The sequence below is a fragment of the Vicugna pacos genome, chromosome X, assembly GCF_048564905.1.
Source record: "Vicugna pacos chromosome X, VicPac4, whole genome shotgun sequence".
Taxonomy (NCBI): domain Eukaryota; kingdom Metazoa; phylum Chordata; class Mammalia; order Artiodactyla; family Camelidae; genus Vicugna; species Vicugna pacos.
Window position 1 is genome coordinate 56,727,673 of NC_133023.1, and position 19,301 is coordinate 56,746,973.

Consider the following 19,301-nt stretch of genomic DNA (forward strand, 5'->3'; position numbering starts at 1 on the left):
TTAAAAGTCTTACTAAGAAGCCAAAAGAGGCATTGGAGCAGCCCATAGCTTTTTAAAAACATTTTTTATGAGGTAAATACAAATAAATCAGAAACATGTGCTTTGGATTTCCCTGAAATTACAGAGTGTGACAGGCAGATAACTTCAGTTCACATTTGACTAGACTGAGGTTTTTGTTTAGAGATGATTAATAATGCCATTTATTAGTCTACTTGGCAAAAACCAAGAAGCTGGCAAAGAATTCATGAAGGAGAACTCTAGTATATCCCAGTACAATGTATGTATATATCCTTTGGCTAAGGACCTACTCATTCCTACCTTCCTCATCCTTTTCCAGTGTTGGCTAAGGCTTTGGGAATATCTAGGAGAGCAGATTTTGAGGGTGTAAAGGAAGATAGAAAATTAAACTCATCCAGTTGCACCTATTATAGCTCTAGCACCATGACCTGTCTGCAAGAACTGCAGGATGAAGTGAAAAGACCATGAAACCTGGATTCTAGTCTTGACTGCCATTCAGCTTAATGTCATTTTTTTTTTTCATGTGTAAAGTGAGAATATCAATCTCTGCTCTGAAAAACTCAAAGGGTTGTTGTGAAGATCCAGTGAGGTCATGGATGAGGTGATTTGTAGACTGTAAAGCACTGTGCAAACCCAAATACTTTCCTTCCTCTATGCACCATCTCATGCCTTTATCACAGTACCTGGCACTATACAAAATCAGGTCTTTACTGGTCTATCTTACCTACAAGATTGTGAAGTCATTGAAAATACGGAACATGTCTGTTTTTTCACTGCTATACTCCTGTACCTACCCCAGAGCCCGACACAGAGTAGGTGTTCAATAAATATTAGATGAGTTGATCATAAGAAATTCATATTAAAAGGCAGAATTTGCTTCTATGGCCCACAATCTTTTTTTCTGGACTTCTCTCATCCCTAGGGCTCTCTTTGTTTTAGAGCCCTAATGTCTCTTACTTTCCCATTAACAATGTGGTGAGGAACAAAGCCAATAACTTCACTTATAAGATGTGAATAGTGGACAGTACTTACTGGGATATTCTCTGTTCCTCTTCCTCTTGGGGAATTAACATTCTAATAGGGATGAAAACCTTAGGCTAAAGGGACAATCTCCAACGGTTAGAATTTAAGGGATCAGTAGCTTGTGGGCAATGCATGATTTTATTCAAGATGCCTTTGGGAATCACTAATTCCCAGAGCCAGGATTAGCGTGAGGTAAAGCACTTGCCTTGGATGCAAAATTTAAGAAAGCCTAAGAAACTCAGTAATAAAGATAAATAATATTTTAATGTAATTATTCATTTGCTTTTTTACAGCTTTATTTTAAATTTAAAATTCAAAGTGCACAATACAATGGTTTTTAGTATATTTACAGAGTTGTGCAACCATCACCATGATCTATTTTTACAACATTTTCATCACTCCAAAAAGAAACTTCGTGCCCATTAAGGAGTCAGTCCCTACTCCCCTTAACTCCAACCTCTCTCCTCCCAATTCTAGGCAACAACAAAACTATTTTCTGTCTCTATAGATTTATCTATTCCAGACACCTCGTGTAAGTAAAATTATACAATATGTGGTCTTTTGTGATTGGCTTCTTTCATTTAGCCTCAGGGTAATTGCCCCTGGGCTTTATATGATGTAGGACCTCTTAGGCACCCTTTCTTTTTCTTGGGTGGGTAGGTAATTAAGTTTGTTTATTTAATTATTTCTTTAATGGAGGTACTGGGGATTGAACCTAGGGCCTTATGCATGCTAAGCATGAACTTTACCACTTGAGCTACACCCTCCCTGGCTTCTTTAATTTAGTATGATGTTTTCAAGATTCATCCATTCTATCGATATTTTGTTTATCCATTCATGAGTTGATGGACATTTGAGTTGTTTCTACTTTTTGGTTGTTACGAATAATACAGTTACGAACAGGTTTTTGTGTGGACATATGTTTTGTCTTGGGCATATACTTAGGGGTGGAACTGTTGGGTCATATGGTAACTCTAGGTTTACCTTTGTGGGGAACTCCCAAACTATCCCTCATTGTACATCCTCACCAGCAATATGTGAGAGCTCCAGTTTTTCCATATTCTTACCAATGCTTGCCTTTTTGATTATAGTCATTCAAGTGAACCTGAAGTTGTAAATGCAATATTTTTAAAATTAAAATTAGTGCAATAGATCTATGATGAACAAAATATTGCAACTTTAAGTATAGGCTGAAAACAGCAGGGCTGTGCTAAGCCATATTAGAGTATGAAGCAAATGAAAATGTGTGTGTTCACATGTACATAGTTCTATATTTTGAATGGTAATGAAAGAAACCAACTTTGAAAGTATGTTTTATGAATGTAAAACTTTATCAAGAGATATGAATATTCTTTCTGAATTTGAAAATAAATGAAAAAATAAGTAAATTGTAAATGCACAAATCACTAGATGAAACATCAATTATTGTAGAGAAAATGCATATCCAATAGAAATTAAGAAAATTATAGATGTCCTAATTTCAGACTTGAAGTGTTATATGAAAAATTAAATGAAGTGCCCTCATAATTTTCATTCTGAACCAGAGAAAAATTGCTTTCTATGAATGCTTCTCATTTACAAAAAAAAAAAACCAATGACTTGGCTCATAAATATTCTGATGACTTAAGTCCTGTATAAATTTCATCTGAAACAGTTTTAAGTAGCATGCAAAATGAAAACACAAACTATCAACAACTGACTCAAGAAGAAACAGAAAATCTGAATAGACCTTTAAAAGAGAAGAGAGAGAATCAGTGATCGAAGAAAAGCCCATTTAGAGAAGCCCAGGCCCACATGGCTTCACTGGTCAATTCTATCAAATGTTTAAAGAATTAACAGTCTTTTGCAAACTGTTCCAAAAAATACGAGAGGAGGGAACAATTTCTAATTCATTCTTTGAGACCAGAATTACCCTGATACAAAAAACATGTGAAATGGAAACTATAGACCAATATCTCTTAAGAATATAGACACAAAAATCTCCAACAAAATACTACCAAACTGAACCTGGAAACATAATAAGGATTATATGTCATGACCAAGTGGGATTTATTTCAGGAATGCTAAGTTGGTTCAACATATGAAAATCAATCACCCTATTAATAGCATAAAGCACGAAAACCACATGATCATCTTAAATGTAGAAAAAAATCTTTGACAAAATCAAAACCCTATCATGAAAAAAAACCCCTCCAAAACCCAAAACCTAAAACACTAGGAATAGAAGGGAACTTACCCAAATTGAAAAAGGACATCTTTGATAGGCTGAATAATGGCCCCTGTCCTGATTCCCAGAACTGTAAACATGTTACCTCACATGGTAAGAGACCTTGCAGATGTGATTAAGATCTTGAGATGGGGAGTTTATGCTGGATTATTCAGATGAGCCCCCTCAATAGTCACAAGTTTCCTTATAATAGGAAGGCAGGAAATCAGAGTCAAAGAAAGAAGATGAAAGGCAGGAAGCATAGGTGAGAAATTAGAGACGATGCTACATTGCCAGATTTGAAGGTGGAAGAAGAGGCCCATAAGCCAAGGGAGGCAAGCAGACTCTGGAAGCAGGAAAATGTAAGGAAACAGATTCTCCTCTACAGCCTCCAGAAGGAGCACAGGCCTGCTAACACCTTGATTTTAACTAAGATTGCAGATTTCTGACCTCCAGAAGTGTTAAGAGAATAAATCTGCGTTATTTTCAGTCACTAACTTTGCACTAATTTTTTTTATAGTGGCAAAAGGAAGCTAATACAGCACCTACGAAAACCCTTTCTTCCTTAGATCAGGAACAAGTCAAAGATGTTTGTTCTCACCACTTCTATTCAGCCTTGTAGTGGAGGTCCAGGGAAACTAGGCAAGAAAAAGAAATAAAAGGCATTCAAATTAAGAAAAAAGTAAAACTGTATCTATTTTTAAATGACATAATCTTGTATATAGAAAATGCTAAGGAATCCATAAAAAACTACTAGAACTAGAACTAATAAACCACTATAACAAGGTTGTACAATACAAAACTAATATACAACAATCAGTTGTAGCTTTATACACTCGCAATGAACAATCTGAAAATGAAATTAAGAAAATTCCACTTAAAATAGCATAAAAAACACTTAGGAGTAAATTTAACAAAAAAGTACAAAATTTGTACATAGAAAGGTTCAAAATGTCATTGAAAAAATTTATGTATATGGGAAAACATCCATTCCCTGTTCATGGATTGGCAGACTTAATATATTGAGATGCCAATATTTCTCCCAATTTTCTACACATCCAACACAATCCCTATCAAAACCCCACCTTGATTATTCCAAAAATTACCAAACTAACCCTCTACATAAGGAACTGCAAGGGACCAAAATAACTAAAACAATCCAGAAAAATAAATAAATCTGTAGCCTTCATACTTCTTGATTCTAAAACTTACTTCAAAGCTACAGTAATTAAGACTTGTTACTGACATAACAGACATATATATCAATGGAATAGAACTGAGTTCAGAAATAAGTCCTCACACTTATGGTCAACTAATTTTCAACAAAGAAAGACTGGTCTTTAAAACATATTATGCTGAGATAATTGGATATTCACATGCAAAAGAAATAAGTTGAAACCCTATTTCCCACAATACACAAAAATTAATTCAAAATAGAGCAAAGATCTAAGTGTAAGTGCTAAAACTATAAACTCAGAAAACTTAGATGTAAATCTTCATACCTTCAGGTTAGACAATAGTTTCTTAGATATGACATCAAAAGCCCAAGGAATAACAACAAACACAAGAAAAAAATTCCACATAAATTGTACTTAATCAAAATGAAAAAAATTTTGTGCTTTAGAGGACATATCAAGAAATTGAGAAAACCCATAGAATCAGAATAAATATTTGCAAACCACATATCTGATAACAGCACATATCCAGAACATACATAAAACTCTTACAACTCAGCAGTAAAAGACCAATAACCCAATTGAAAAATGGGCAAAGTATTTGAATACATATTTCTCCAAAGAAGATATACAAATGACCAATAAGCATATAAAAAGATGTTCTGCATCATTAGCCATCAACAAAATGCAAGTCAAAACCACCATGGGCTATCACCTCACACCAGTCAGAATGGCTACTGTCAAAAAGACAACAAATAAATGTTGGAGAAGGATATGGAGAAAATGGAACTCTAATACACTGTTAGTGGGTATGTAAATTGATGCAGCCACTATGGAAGACAGTATGGAGGTTACTCAAAAAATAAAAAATAGAACTACTATATGATCCAGCAATTCCACTCCTGGTTATTTATCCAAAGAAAATGAAAACACTAATTTAAAAAGATATATGCACCCCAATGTTCATAGCAGCATTATTTACAATGGCCAAGATGTGGAAGCAACCTAAATGTCCATCAACAGATGAATGGATAAAGAAGATGTGGTATATATTTACAATGGAATATTACTCAGCCATAAAAAAGAAATGAAATCTTGCTGTTTGTGACAACGTGGGTGAAATTGGAGGGTATTATGCTTAGAGAAATAAGTCAGAGAGAAAGACAAATACTGTATGTTTTCACTTATACATAGAATGTAAAAAAGAAAACAAGTGAACAAATATAATAAAACAGAAACAAACTCACAGATACAGAGAATAGACTGGTGGTTGCCAGAAGGGAGAGGGGTGGGGGAGAGCAAAATGGGTGAGAGGGATTAAGAGGTACAGACTATTAGGTTTAAAATAGATATGTTATAAGGATGTAATGTATAGCACCAGGAATATAGCCAATATTTTATAATAACTACATGGAGAACAATCTAAAAATATTGAATTACTATGTTGTACATCTGAATCTAATGTAATATTTTAAGTCAACTATACTTCAATTAAAAAATTTTAAAACATTTAAAAAGAGCTTCAGGAAAGGTCAACTTCACTCATAGTGTAAATAGTGTAACTTTTACATGTCTCATGGTATACCTCCCTTCTAATATGCCCTCACTGGTTTGCAATATATTCATAAATTTCTTTTTGTTGTTGTTCTTCCCATTTGCTACATCACTTAATACAGCCTTGTAAAATGTATGACTTCATAAATCATTTCAGGTGTTGAAATGTATGTATTAAATACTTTTTATCTCCTTGAGTCCCCTAATAAAAAATATTATTCAACCTTCATGTTTTATTTTTCCCCAGTAGTCTGTAAATTCCCTGAGGCTGGGAATCATGGTAGATTCATCCCCATATTCTCTTCCCACATCTAAGCCTCACTTTTATTCCCACCTTGTACCTAGTACAGTGCCTGATACAAAAATACTGCTTATAATTCTTTAGAACTCCTCTTATTTTCCCCTCCCCAACTTGAATCCAATCTCCTTGAGCACCAATACTGTTTTGCATTCCTATTTGTGCTCCGTCCCACTCTCTTGTGTAGCCCTATTCTTTACGTGTAAGTTCTTTATGAATGAATACATTCTGTTACATATGTTCTCCCATTTGCCACATCAAGTTGTATTTTTGTCAACTCATGTTTTAAATGAATGCGTTCAAATCAAACGTGGAGTCTAACTTTGTACACATCAATTATTTTAACTGTCATTTATAGGTACATTACTAATTTATTTCTCTTAGATTATGAATGATAAAGTAACAAATTATTGTCCCAGAAGTCTGTGCAATTATCTTTGTAAACTCTCCAATTGAGAGCCCTTTGTAAGTAAGTGCCTGCTAAATATGGCTAGATGATGGTGAAATCCCAACTCTTTTGTCTATTTGGATTTTATATCCTTGCAGGAGACATTTTTCTTACTTTTGGAATAATTACCTATGAAAGAGGAAAACTGGGCTCTCATAGAGAAGAGAACAGTTGCTGACTGCACCAGTAGAGCCCAGGAAGCTAAGAGGATCAGCCTTGAAGAGCAAATATTATAGCATGGCCATCAAACTCTGTCTCTGGTGTTTTCTGGAGGCATTTTTCTTGGGTTGGAATCAAGATAGACTGGGGAAAATGTGAATGGGTGGAAGCAGGGGTATTAAATTTCAAATTTGGCTGTGAATTAACACAGCTTTTCTGCCCCTAGGTCCCTGGTCCAACACCTTTCAATTTGAAATACCACTAAATAAAACCAGTGCCTCAAGCCCCCCCACCCCGAAATTGACTAGCAGCTTCACAAGCCTATTGTTCTACTAGTGCTTCCTGCTGATTTTTATTTATATGTATTTCTTTAAAATTCAAATGGTCATTTCTTCCAGACAGAAAATGTTCTGAGAGTTGTCAAAGCAAAACTGTAATAGGTTTCACTCATTTTTTTCCCACCTTTCTACTTATCATTAAATCACTGCAGAGAGATGCTGTGTACCTAGCTTGAAATAAATACATTTTGTAGTACAATCAAGAGATAGGCTACTTGATGGGAGAAAATGATTGAAGTCACAGATCCCTTGCAATACTCAGAACTGATCCTCCATTTACACTAGGTTGTCTGCTGGACTCCCTTCTCTCTTAGGGTGAATTCTTTCTCAAGAGTTCAGCAGTTCCTCCTGCAATTGATTTCTAGTGTCTACCCTACCAATCAGTTTCCAAATTGCGCTCAGACATGTCTAAACCCCAGGAAATGACACATTTTAAGCTTAAGCTAAACTCTTTTCACCTCACTTCACACATTACTGACACCACAGACTGGCTCTATGCAGTATTTTACGTAAGAATGGCCACACATTAAGGCCTATATGTTTATAGAATTCTCTACTATTACCTTCTATTTGAGTGTGACAATATTAATGTAAAGAAAGAAAAAGTAATGATGTAAATGAATAGAGTAGGAGGTGTTGTATGTTGGGTTCTTAGAAAGCTAGAGATAGATAACATTAGAATGTAGAAACTATTTCCTTGGAAAGGAATTAAGACCTCTAAATTGTCTTTTCTTTATCTGTGCAGCACAAATCTTCCTTCACTAACCTTCCACGCAATTCACACCTAATGCTGCACGAACAAGTTTCAGCCTCAGTTTTTAAAAATGTTTTGGGGGCTGGCGTCCAGCTAGTGTATTTTCCCTCATGGTAAGGGACCAAAAAAGATAAACGTTTTGATAAATATAGAGATTTCTTAGAGAAGTCGGGACTTGAGCTAAGCCTAAGAATTAAAGATGGATTTCTGGGCTGGAGCATAGCATCCCAAACGCTTTTTAAAGGCACTTTGTTACAGAATTAAACAAAGAAGCATGTTTTGAATCCAGTTTTGTTACTGACTTACTGTATGAATTTAGGCCTAAACCCTTTCCATCTCTGTCTTCAGTTTTCCCATTTTTTTCAATTATTTGGTTAAAGTAGACCGTGATCTACAGGAGCACGGAGCTCAGCGGAGTGAAAAGAATTAGGTTTTGTCCACTCTAACACTTACTAGTTGTTGCAGCTTTTGGAAAATTGGTTCGTCTTTCTGAGCCTTAGTTTCCTCACCTATAAAATAGGGAAAAGTCAGTCCTCAGCTCACCTTATAATTTGGTAAAATAACGGAATGATAGGTTTGGCTTCTTTAAAATGCCATGCACGTGTGAGGTAAATGAAAGTTGAACAGAACGAGAGGTATCTAGAAACGTGGAAAGAAAGGAGTCGGGGCAAAGGTAAAAGAAATCTGGGATGGAAAAAAAAAGAAATGAAGGGAAAGAAAACGAGGGAATCTCAAAGAAACTAACAAAGGCTGCAAAAGGAAGTGCGACTGGTCAGGAACACGGGGGAGGGGCCGAAGGGCGGCTGGGTCACGTTGCCGGGGGGAGCCATTTGGGGAGTGCACGGCGGCTGGGCGAGGGGCCTATTTGGCTGTGACGCTCAGCCCAGGTTTCTATCGTCCTATCCCCGAGGGTTTATCTGAGACCTAAGATGGCGGCGTTTGCATAGGGTGCAAATACTGCAGGCATACGAGATGTGGAAAGGCGGCCAAAGGACGAATCTTCTAAGGAAAGTCCAGGAACTCCAATATTTGTGTTGTGGTGAGTGCTGAGCCTCACATCGGCTAGAAAATTGACCATTAGCAAGGCTACACTCTTCGGCATCGCTGGCCTGCCTGAGTGGGGGAGGAGCCGGCCTGCATTTCATTTTTCTCGCTCGCTTCTCTTCAAAATATCAGAGAATAATTTCTCTCTCCTTAATCACCTTTCTGCCATGGATGAGGCTAGGTGGTTACAGAAACTAGCTCCTAGGAGGGATTCTGGGTCGTTTTCCTCTCTTTTCTTTATTTGTTTAAGTGGGTTTTTATTGACACCATGCCGCTTTAAAATGAGACTCTATCTCCCTGGAGCGCTTTCAGGAATTGCCTAACCTGTTGGGCCTACCCGTCCTTAATTCCTTCATGTGCCTTTCATGTGCAAAAGACGCCTATGAAATAAGGAAACTTTTCGTAGTTTTGATAAGCTGGTCAGTTTGTAACATATTCTTTGTGGGCTAGATTTAAAAAAAATTTTTTTCTTCTGTGCCCTTTATATATACCCCAAATGAGAGCTTTATAATACTTACTGTGTGTTCTGGAAGCATCTCAGAGGTAGAAGGGTGTGTGTGTGTGTGTGTGTGTGTATGTGTGTAGTTAATATTTGTGGATTGTTAGTTTGATTACTCAGTGAGTAAGAAAAAAGCTAAATTTCTCGTGTTCAGATCTCTTGGTGAAAATAAATTTATGTTAAACGTAATGTCATAACACATTTACAATATGGGGAAGACAGCAAAAATTAATTTAATCTGTTAAATGCTTATGGAGTTAAAAGAAATTTCACTCGAGAATTGCCCATATCTCACTTATACGTTGCTGGAGAGAGTATGAATTACTGCACCCTATTGAAAAAATAATCTGACAATATGTAGGGAAATAAAAAATACAGATATCGCTTGACTAAATATTGGAACCTAATAGTCTGACTTATAAGAATCTATCCTACAGAAATAAAAGTACTGGTGTATAAAAACACATGAACAAGGATGCCTTTACAACTTTGTTTTTATGACAAGTGAAACAACCTGTATATCAATAGGAGGATGTTAGAAAAAATTGTGGGACATTCATATTATGAAATATTTTGCAGCTGTAAACAGATTTACCTTTTTACACTCTTGATCTAGTGAATGCTATAATGGATTGTTATGTGAGGAAAGTAAGTTGCAGAATACTCTGTCTAGTATGATCTAGTGTTTTTGGTGGTGGTACTGAGGGTGATGAAGGAATGTTAAATTAACTTTCTTTTCTTTATCTTTTTTGGAGGGCTTTCTATATATGTTATGAAATACTTAAGACGTATTTAGACATATAAGGAATAATACAATGAACCTCTGTTCTCATGAACCAAACATAAAAATATTAAACACTACCATTATAGTTGAAGTTCTCTGTGTACCCATCCCTGTTTACATTTCTCTTCCCTCATCCCCAGAGGAAACCATTATTTTAAAGTGATTCTTTTTCCCATGCATTTCTTAAACTTTTGTGACATATAAACTTTTTCTAGGATGGATTAATTTTTTAATACATTTTGAAGAGAAATTTTTAAAAGTCAATAAAATAGGTGAATTTTTTAAGTACATGTTATCTGGGTTACAGTAACAGGGGCCAATTGAAATTTCTAAATTGAGGGTAGAATCTAACTTAAAGAAAAAAACAGGAAACAAGTGCTGGCAAGGAAGAAGAGAAATTGAAACTAATTCATTGCAGCTGTAATATAAAATGGTGCAGCCACTGTGGAAAACAGTTCGGCAATTTTTCTATAAGTAAAACAGAATTACCATTCTTCCTTGACAACACTTGTTATCGCCTGTTTTTTTTTTTTTTAATTTTAAAATTACAACCATCCTAGTGTATTTGAAGTGGTATGTCACTGTGGTTTAGATTTGTATTTCCCTAATGACTAATGATTTGGGGCATCTTCATGTACTTGTTGGCTATTTGTATATTTTCTTTGTAGAGATTTCTATTCAAGTCCTTTGCCCATTTTTAAAATTTGGGTATTTATCTTTTTGTTGCTGAGTGTAAATTCTTTATATATTCTGAATTGTAGACTGATCATATATGATTTATAATTTTTTTCCCATTCTGTATATTTTTACACTTTCTTGGTAATGTCCTTCAGTGTACCAATTTTTGAAGTCTCAAGTCCACTTTATCTATTTTTCTCTTTTGTTTCCTGCTGTTAAATCTAAGAATTCTTTGCCAAATTCAAGGTCATGAAGATTTATCCCGATGTATTCTTCTAAGTGTTCTGTAGTGTTAGCTCTTATGTTTATGTCATAGATCCATTTTGAGTTGATTTTTGTATATGATGTGAGTTCCAATTTCATTCTTTTACATGTGCATAGCCAGTTGTCCCAGCACCATATGTTGAAGAGACTTCATTCCCCACTGAATGATCTTGGCACCTTTGTTGAAATAATTGGCCATAGATGTATGGCCTTTCAAATTTATTCCATATCTCTTTGTGTCTATCTTTATTCCAATACCACATTGTTTTGATTACTTTAGATTATATTACTTTTAAAAAATTGGGAAGTGTCAGTCCTCCAACTTTATTCTTTTTCAAGGTTGTTTCAGCTATTCAAGGCCCCTTGCTCTTCCATATGAATTTTAGGATCAGCCTGTCCATTTCTTTTTAAATCAATAGGAAAAAATAAGAGTTACAAACCAAAAATACAATAATACTGGCTTTTATACTTACTTGTGTAGTTACCTTTACCCATGTTCTTTATTTCTTCATATACATTTTAGTACTGTCTGTTATCCTTCAATTTTAGCCTGAAGAACTCCCTTTGGTAATTCTTCTAGGGCACGTCTTTTAGCAGTGAACTCCCTCACTGCTTTTTTTTTTTAACCTGGGAATGTCTTAATTTCTCCTTTAAGTTGGTTCTCTTTTGACAGATTGAAATGTAATTCACATACCATATAATTCACACATTTAAAGTGTACAATTCAGTAGTTTTTAGTTGTGTGCAGCCATCACCAGTCAATTTAGAACATTTTCATTACTCCAAGAAGTCCATATGCTTTAGCCATAAACACCTACCCAAACCCCTAGGGTTGCCCAGCCCTAGGCAACCACTAATCTACTTTTTATCTCTATAGATTTCCCAGTTTTGAACATTTTATATGAGTAGAATCATATAATATATGGTCTTTTGTGACTGACTTCTTTCACTTAGCATAATACTTCAAGGCTCATCCATGTTGTAGCATGTATCAGTACTTCATCCCATTTATGGTTGAATAATGTTCCATACACAGTATGGATATACTACATTTTGTTTATTCATTCATCCATCTATGGACATTTGGGTTATTTACACCTTTAGGCTACTAAGAATTATTCTGCTCAAACATTCATATACAAATTTCTGTGTAGACATATGTTTTCATTTCTCTAGGTGTACGCTTACGAGTATTATTGCCGGGTCATATGGTAACTCTGTGTTTAATTGTTTAAGATACTGCCAGATTTTCCCAAAGTGGCTGCACCATTTTACATTCATACCAGCAGTGTATGAGGGCTCTAACTTGTCTACATTCTCACGAACACTTGTCATTATCTGACTTTATCCAATTCTGGCCATCCTAGAGGGTGTAAAGTGGTATCTCATTGTAGCCTCCTTTCCCACAAGGTTAGTTCCCTGATGTTGCTACTTAGGGAGGTGCAATTTGAATATATCCACAATCACCCTGGGATGACAGTGGTTTTGTTAGGCCTGACTTTCTCTTACCACACCCAGCAGCCAAGCTTCACTTACTGTGACCTGATTGTTTAATTGTTTTCCATAATGCCCCAGGGCATAAACTACTCTTAAAAACAAATCCAAGCAAATTGTGGGTCTTTTGAAGGAATAGTTTCTGAGATTAGTGATTGATATTTGTTCCAACCCCAGCAGGGCTCCTCCCAGTTGCCTTATTCCCCAATTTTCTCCGCAAACTAGCTACCCCACAGTTCAGCCTATATTTTGAATGTCTCCCAGCTGCCTTTCATTACTACCTCACTGTTTTTTGTTTTTTTTTTTTCAGGACTCCTCTAAGCTTGACTTTCTCCATGGTCTTGCAAATGAAGTCAGTTCCTTTGGGAAGAGAATAGGAGCTATCTGTTTTAACTTCTGCTTCTTCCTTAAGCATAAGTTCTGAGTCTGGTCTCTGAGAGATGGGAGTAGGGCCAATGGCAAATTTCTCTCTGAGTTATAATTCTGCTCTATCAGCTGAGTGCTTAGTGGAAGGGCGGGTGCAACCAGAGGTCCTCTCAGTTTGCCTCTCTCTGCTCACAACGCAGGGCAGGGGTGTTCAGGGCCCCAGTCTTCTCCATGTACAACATTCAATTAAAGTCTGCCTTCCACAGTGGAGGCTCGGTGGCAAAAGGGAACCCCTACCTCTAAAATGCACATGCCCAGGACTCAGCCTTAGCAGCAGGCAGCTGGTGACTGGATGAAAAACTCCAATGCCCTGTTCCCCCAGGGAAAAAAGCCCTCTAAATGGGACTTGGTGGGGAGAGGGAGCCCTGTGTTCTTGACTTCAGGAGTCTTGAGTAGTCTCCCTGTCCTTGAGCTAGTATGGGAGAGGGAGAGAGTAGTCTTGGGTCAAATACCACACCTTTCTTAGTGAATTTTAAAAGATGTTTTTGAATAGATGCTTCTTCTTTTGTTGTTTGTCCTTAGAACCCTTTCCAGGGGCTTTAGATTTTTTTAAAAATGGTTTTCATCAGTTTCATAACAGTGTGGGGAGTAGGACACTTGAGCTCCCTGCAATGTTATGCCATAAGTTGGTCTTTTTCCTTTCTTTTTCTTTTTTAAAAAATATTTTTATTGAAGTATAGTCAGTTTACAATGTTGTGTTGATTTCTGGTATACAGCACAATGCTTCAGTCATATAGGAACATACATATATTCATTTTTCATATTCTCTTTCACCATAAGTTACTATAAGATATTGAATATAGTTCCCTGTGCTATACAGTATAAACTTGTTGTTGGTCTTTTTCCTTTCTTTTTGAAAGATAGTTTTGTCAGAAATAGATTTGTTGATTCAGTTTTTTTTTTCCGATACATAAAATATGTCATTCCACTGCCTTCTGGCCTCTATGGTTTCTGATGATGAGTTACTTCTCTTTTCTTGCTTTTAAAGATTCTCTCTTTTTCTTGGGTTTCAACAGTTTGGCTATACTACAGCTCAGTGTGAATCTCTGAGTTTATTCTATTTGAGGCTTATTGAATTTCTTAAGCTATGTAGATTGGCCATTGTTTCTTCAAATATTCTTGATGTCCCTTTCTCTCCTTTTGTTTCTTCTTATGGCCCTCTCATTTTGTGTGTTAGTATGCTTGATGCTGTCTACAGGTCTCTTAGGTTCTTTTTTGATTTCTCCCACCCTCCACCCCTGCCCCTGGAAACCACTGATCTGTTCTCTGTACCTATTTTTTTTTTTTGAAGATTCCACATATAAGAGAGATCATACAGTATTTGTCTTTCTCTGTCTGATGTATTTCATTTAGCATAATACCCTCAAGGTCCATCCATGTTGTCACAAATGGCCAGATTTCATTCTTTTTTATGGCTGAATAATATTGTATTTGTGTATTATACATATAGATACACACACTATATATATATTTTTTATATATATAATAACATTATTTTTTATCCATTAATCTATTGGTGAATATTTAAGTTGTTTCTATGTCTTGGCTATTGTAAATAATGCAGCAGTGAACATGAGAGTACTTATATCTTTTTGAGTTAGTGTTTTTGTTTTCTTTGGATAAATACCCAGAAGTGAACTTGCCAGATCATGTGGTAGTTCTATTTTTAATTTTTAGAAGAGCGTCCATATTGTTTTCCATAGTGGCTGCACCAGTTTACATTACATTTACATAGCAGTACACAAGAGTTCCCAATTCTCCACATCCTCACCAACACTTAACTTCTTGTCTTTTTGATAATAGTCATTTTAACAGGTGTGAAATGATACCTCATTGTGATTTTGATTTGCATTTCTGCCATGATTAATGCTGTTGAGCATCTTTTCATGTACCTGTTGGCTGTCTGTATGTCGTCTTTGGAATAATGTTATTTGGCTTTTCTGCTCATTTTTAATTGGACTGTATCTTATGCCAGAAATTTTAAACTCCCAATATGTTGCAAAAGATTTGGAAGTTAGCAAGTTTTATTTTGAAAAGTAAATAAAGCAGATTTAACAAATAATGTCAGGCTGGCCAAGATCTGGAAAACATGAGGAGAAAAATCTGTCATTTGAAGCTGACTCTGAAATAACAGATGACAGAATTAATGGTTTGAGGACTTTAAAACAAGAGGAAAGACTGAAAATGTTATAAAGTATGAAAAATTAAAAAAAAATTTCACCTTCTGAGAATGAAAAGTATCATTGTTTTTTAAATTTAAGTTCTTTAGGGAGTTTCCTGTCGTCTTTCTGTCATTGATTTCTAGTTGAATTATATTGTGGTTTGAGAAATTACCTTGTATACTTTCAAATTTTTAAATATATGTTAGACTTTGCTTTATGTGAATGTTCCAAATATATTTTAAAAGAGTATGAATTTTGTTGTTGCATGGAGTGTTGTATAACCACTGAAGAGATTTCCTTTGTTGATGATCTTCTTCTTATGCCCTTGCTTATTTTCTTCCTGTTAATTCTGTCTAGTACTGACAGAGAAGCATTGAAGTCTTTAAGTATACTTGTCAATTTGTCTATTTCTTATTTTGTCAGTTTTTGTTTCACATATTATGAAGCTCTGGTGCTAAATACTTTTAGCATTGTTGTGGCTCCTTGTTGAATAGACCCTTTTATCATTATATAATTTCCCCTTAAGTATGCCTGGTGAGTTTCTTTGCTCTGAAATCTGTTTTTGTCTTTAATGAATATAGCCAGCACTGTTGTTGGGTTGTTATTTGCGTGGTGTATATCTTCTTATTTCTTTTCTTTTAATCTGCCTGTATCAATATATTTGAAGTTTATTTCTTATAGACAGGGTATTGTTGTGTCATTGTTAAGGGTGTTTTTTGTCTTTGTTTTTGGTTATTTTGACAATTTCTGTGTTTGAGCTTTGGTGCTTAGGCCAGTAACATTTAATGTAAATATTGCTATGTTTGGATTTAGGTTTACTACTTTGTTTTCTGTTTGTTCTTTTTTTGTTCCCCTTTCCTTTCCGCCTTCTTTTGGGTTATTTGAACACTTTTTGGTTTTCATTTTGGTTGTATTGTTATTTTTGACTATATCTTTTATATAACCTCTTTTAGTGTTTGCTTTAGGCAATTATACAATACAGACTTAAGTTTTCACTGTATTTTTCCATGTAACTTGGAATTTAGAAACATTAACATCCTTCAGGTCCCCTAACTCTCTTTTATATTATAATTGTCATATATTGTATTGGCATACTTTGAAAAATCTATCAGAAAATATTTATGTCTTCTGTTTTCAACCCTCAAACAGTTTTAAAGAATTTGAGAGAGATAACCTATTGTATTATCCAAATAAATATTTCTGTTGTTTCATTCCTGATTATTCAGGTTTCCTTCTAGTATTTTCCTTCTACATGAAGAACTTCTTTTAGCAATTTTTAAAGGGAAGACCTCATGGACTACATACATTTAGTTTTCCATCATCTGAGAATGTCTTTATTTTTCTTTTATTTCTGCAAGTAATTTTTCTGGATAGATTATTTTGGGTTGACAATCCTTTCTTTCAGCCATTTAAACATGTGTGCTTCTTTCTTTGTCTTCTGTTATATCTGATGGGAAGTTAGTTATTTGAATCATTATTTTTTTATGTGGTAATGTTTCATTTTTCTCTTACTGCTATATTTTCTTTGGATTCAGGTGTTTTTTGCAATTTTATTATGTATCTGGCTGTGGATTTCTTTGTGTTTATCCTTTCTGAAGTTTTCTTAGTGTCTGGAATCTGTAGGTCTGTGTCTATTGGCCAAAGTTAAGAAGTTTTCAGGCACTAAATTTTTCAAATATTTTAGTTCCCCACTTTTCCTTTTATCTTTCTCTTGTTGTCTTATAGTTTCTGAACCTTTGTACATTTATGTTCAGTAGATTCTCTCTTAATTAGTATTGGATAGTTTCTACTTACCTCTTTAAGTTTATTTGCCATCTCCATGGTGCTGTTGAATCTTTCCATTTATTTTTAAATTTTAGTTATTTAGTATTTTAACTTTAAATTTTCCACTTGTTTTTCTTTATTTCATATTTATTGACAGGATTTTCTATTTCAATATTTGTTGCAAGAATGTGAATGTTTGAGCATGTTTATAATAGTGTTTTGCATTCTTTATAAGATATGTCATCTTGTTGGCATTTTTAATGATTTAATCCATGTTAGGCAATCTTGGCAATAATGCCACAGAACTAATGTTGCGCCATTCCCTCTGCATCATATATATATGATATCAGTTTTTCTTAATACATGGATGTTAATTTTCGATCTCTTGGTTAAAGTGTACCAGGGTTTTCCACTGTAAAGTTACCACTTTTCTCTTTCAGCTTTATATTTAGCTTGTGGAGATATACTTTGAGATTATGCAAATACCATTTTTTGGCGGGTATGTGTGTGTATGTTCATTATAGTTAGATTCTACATTGTTGGTGGGAATGTAATTTGGTGCACCCATTATGGAAAGCAGTATGCAGATTCCTTAGAAACTGAAAATAGACTTACCCTGTGATCTGGCAATCCCACTCCTGGGCATATATCCAGAGGAAACTATAATTTGAAAAGATACATACACCCCAGTGTTCAATAGCAGCACTATTTACAATAGCCAAGACATGGAAACAACCCAAATGCCCATCAACAGATGGCTGGATAAGAAGGTGTGGTATATATGTACAATGGAATATTACTCAGCCGTGAAAGAATGAGATATTGCCATTTGCAACAACATGGATGGACCTAGAGATTATCATACTAAGTCAGATAGAAAAAGAGAAATATAATATGGTATCACTTATATGTGGAATCTGAAGAAAATGATACAAATTTTATTTACAAACCAAAAACAGACTCAGACATAGAAAACAAATTATAGTTACCAAAGGGGAAAGGGCAGGGAGGGATAAATTAGGAGTTGGGGATTAACAGACATATATTACTGTATATAAAATAGATAAACAACAGGGACCTACTGTATAGCACAGGGAACTATATTCAGTTTCTTGTAATAACATATAATGGAAAAGAATCTGAAAAAAAAATATGTATACATATAACTGAATCACTTAGCTGTACACCTGAAACTAACGTTGTAAATCAACTACACTTCAGTTAAAAAAGAGGATGTCTGTTCTGTTTTTATAAACAGCATATCTGTTTTATGTTCAATTTATCCATTTGGTTTACAGTTAAGTTTGTTATTCTTTGCTTTCTATTTTGAAATGCCTGTTTACTTGCTGGTTATGTTGAAATATGTGTTTATGTTTTGGTTATATGAAACAGTACTATGGTTCCCAGTGTTAGACCTATATTAAAAGGTTTACAAAGAGAAGTGTACTCCTTTCCTCATTTCTAATACCCTTTTCCCATTTCCTGGTCCTTACTACCCCATTCCCAACCACCTCCTGTAGGTAACCAGCCTTAAGTAGTTTCTGCTTTATCCTTCTGATATTTCCTTTGCACAAATAAATTGATACATGTATATTTTTGTATATCCTATTTTCTGCTTGCATGAAAGTTTGCATGCTATAGCTATTCTTTTGGAATTTGATTTTCTTTTTTAACTGCTACATTGTGTTTCATTGTTTGGATGGGCTGTAGTTTATTTAACTAATCTCTTGTGTATGGGCCTTTAGAGTCTAGTGTTTTCTAATTGCAAACAAGGCTACAATGAATAAATCTATGTATATAAAGTTTTGTATTCTTGAAGATGTATCTACAGGATGGATTCTCTTATAAGAGTTACTAATTGCTTTTGCTGTTTTAAGTATTGCCAAATATCCCTCCAGAATGATTGTACAGTTTACATTTGATTGTACTGTTTGCGTTTGCACCATCCATGTGTGAGTGCTTGTGTCATCACAGCTTCACCAACTGAACGTGTTTTTCTTATGTATAATATATACATATATGTGCATATGTGTACGTATTTGTTTTAAGCAAATGTATAAACATGTTGTTTATATTTTTTGTGTTTAACAATAAAACATGGTCATAAGTGCATATACTATGCATGCATAATGCATTAGGTGCACATATATCCACATATTTGCAATGGCTTCTTTTTCTTTATGTGTATTTACCACATTTTAAATGAGCCTCTC

At 34.9% G+C, this 19,301-nt stretch overlaps 1 long non-coding RNA gene across 1 annotated transcript in view; it reads left to right on the forward strand.

Moving 5' to 3' along the window:
* Positions 1–8,883: 8,883 nt before the first annotated feature.
* LOC140691767 (uncharacterized) overlaps positions 8,884–19,301 on the forward strand; it is an 81,047-nt gene continuing 70,629 nt past the window's right edge. Inside the window, exon 1 of the long non-coding RNA XR_012067438.1 lies at positions 8,884–9,012. This is a non-coding gene — a long non-coding RNA (uncharacterized lncRNA). The remainder of the gene's footprint in view (positions 9,013–19,301) is intronic.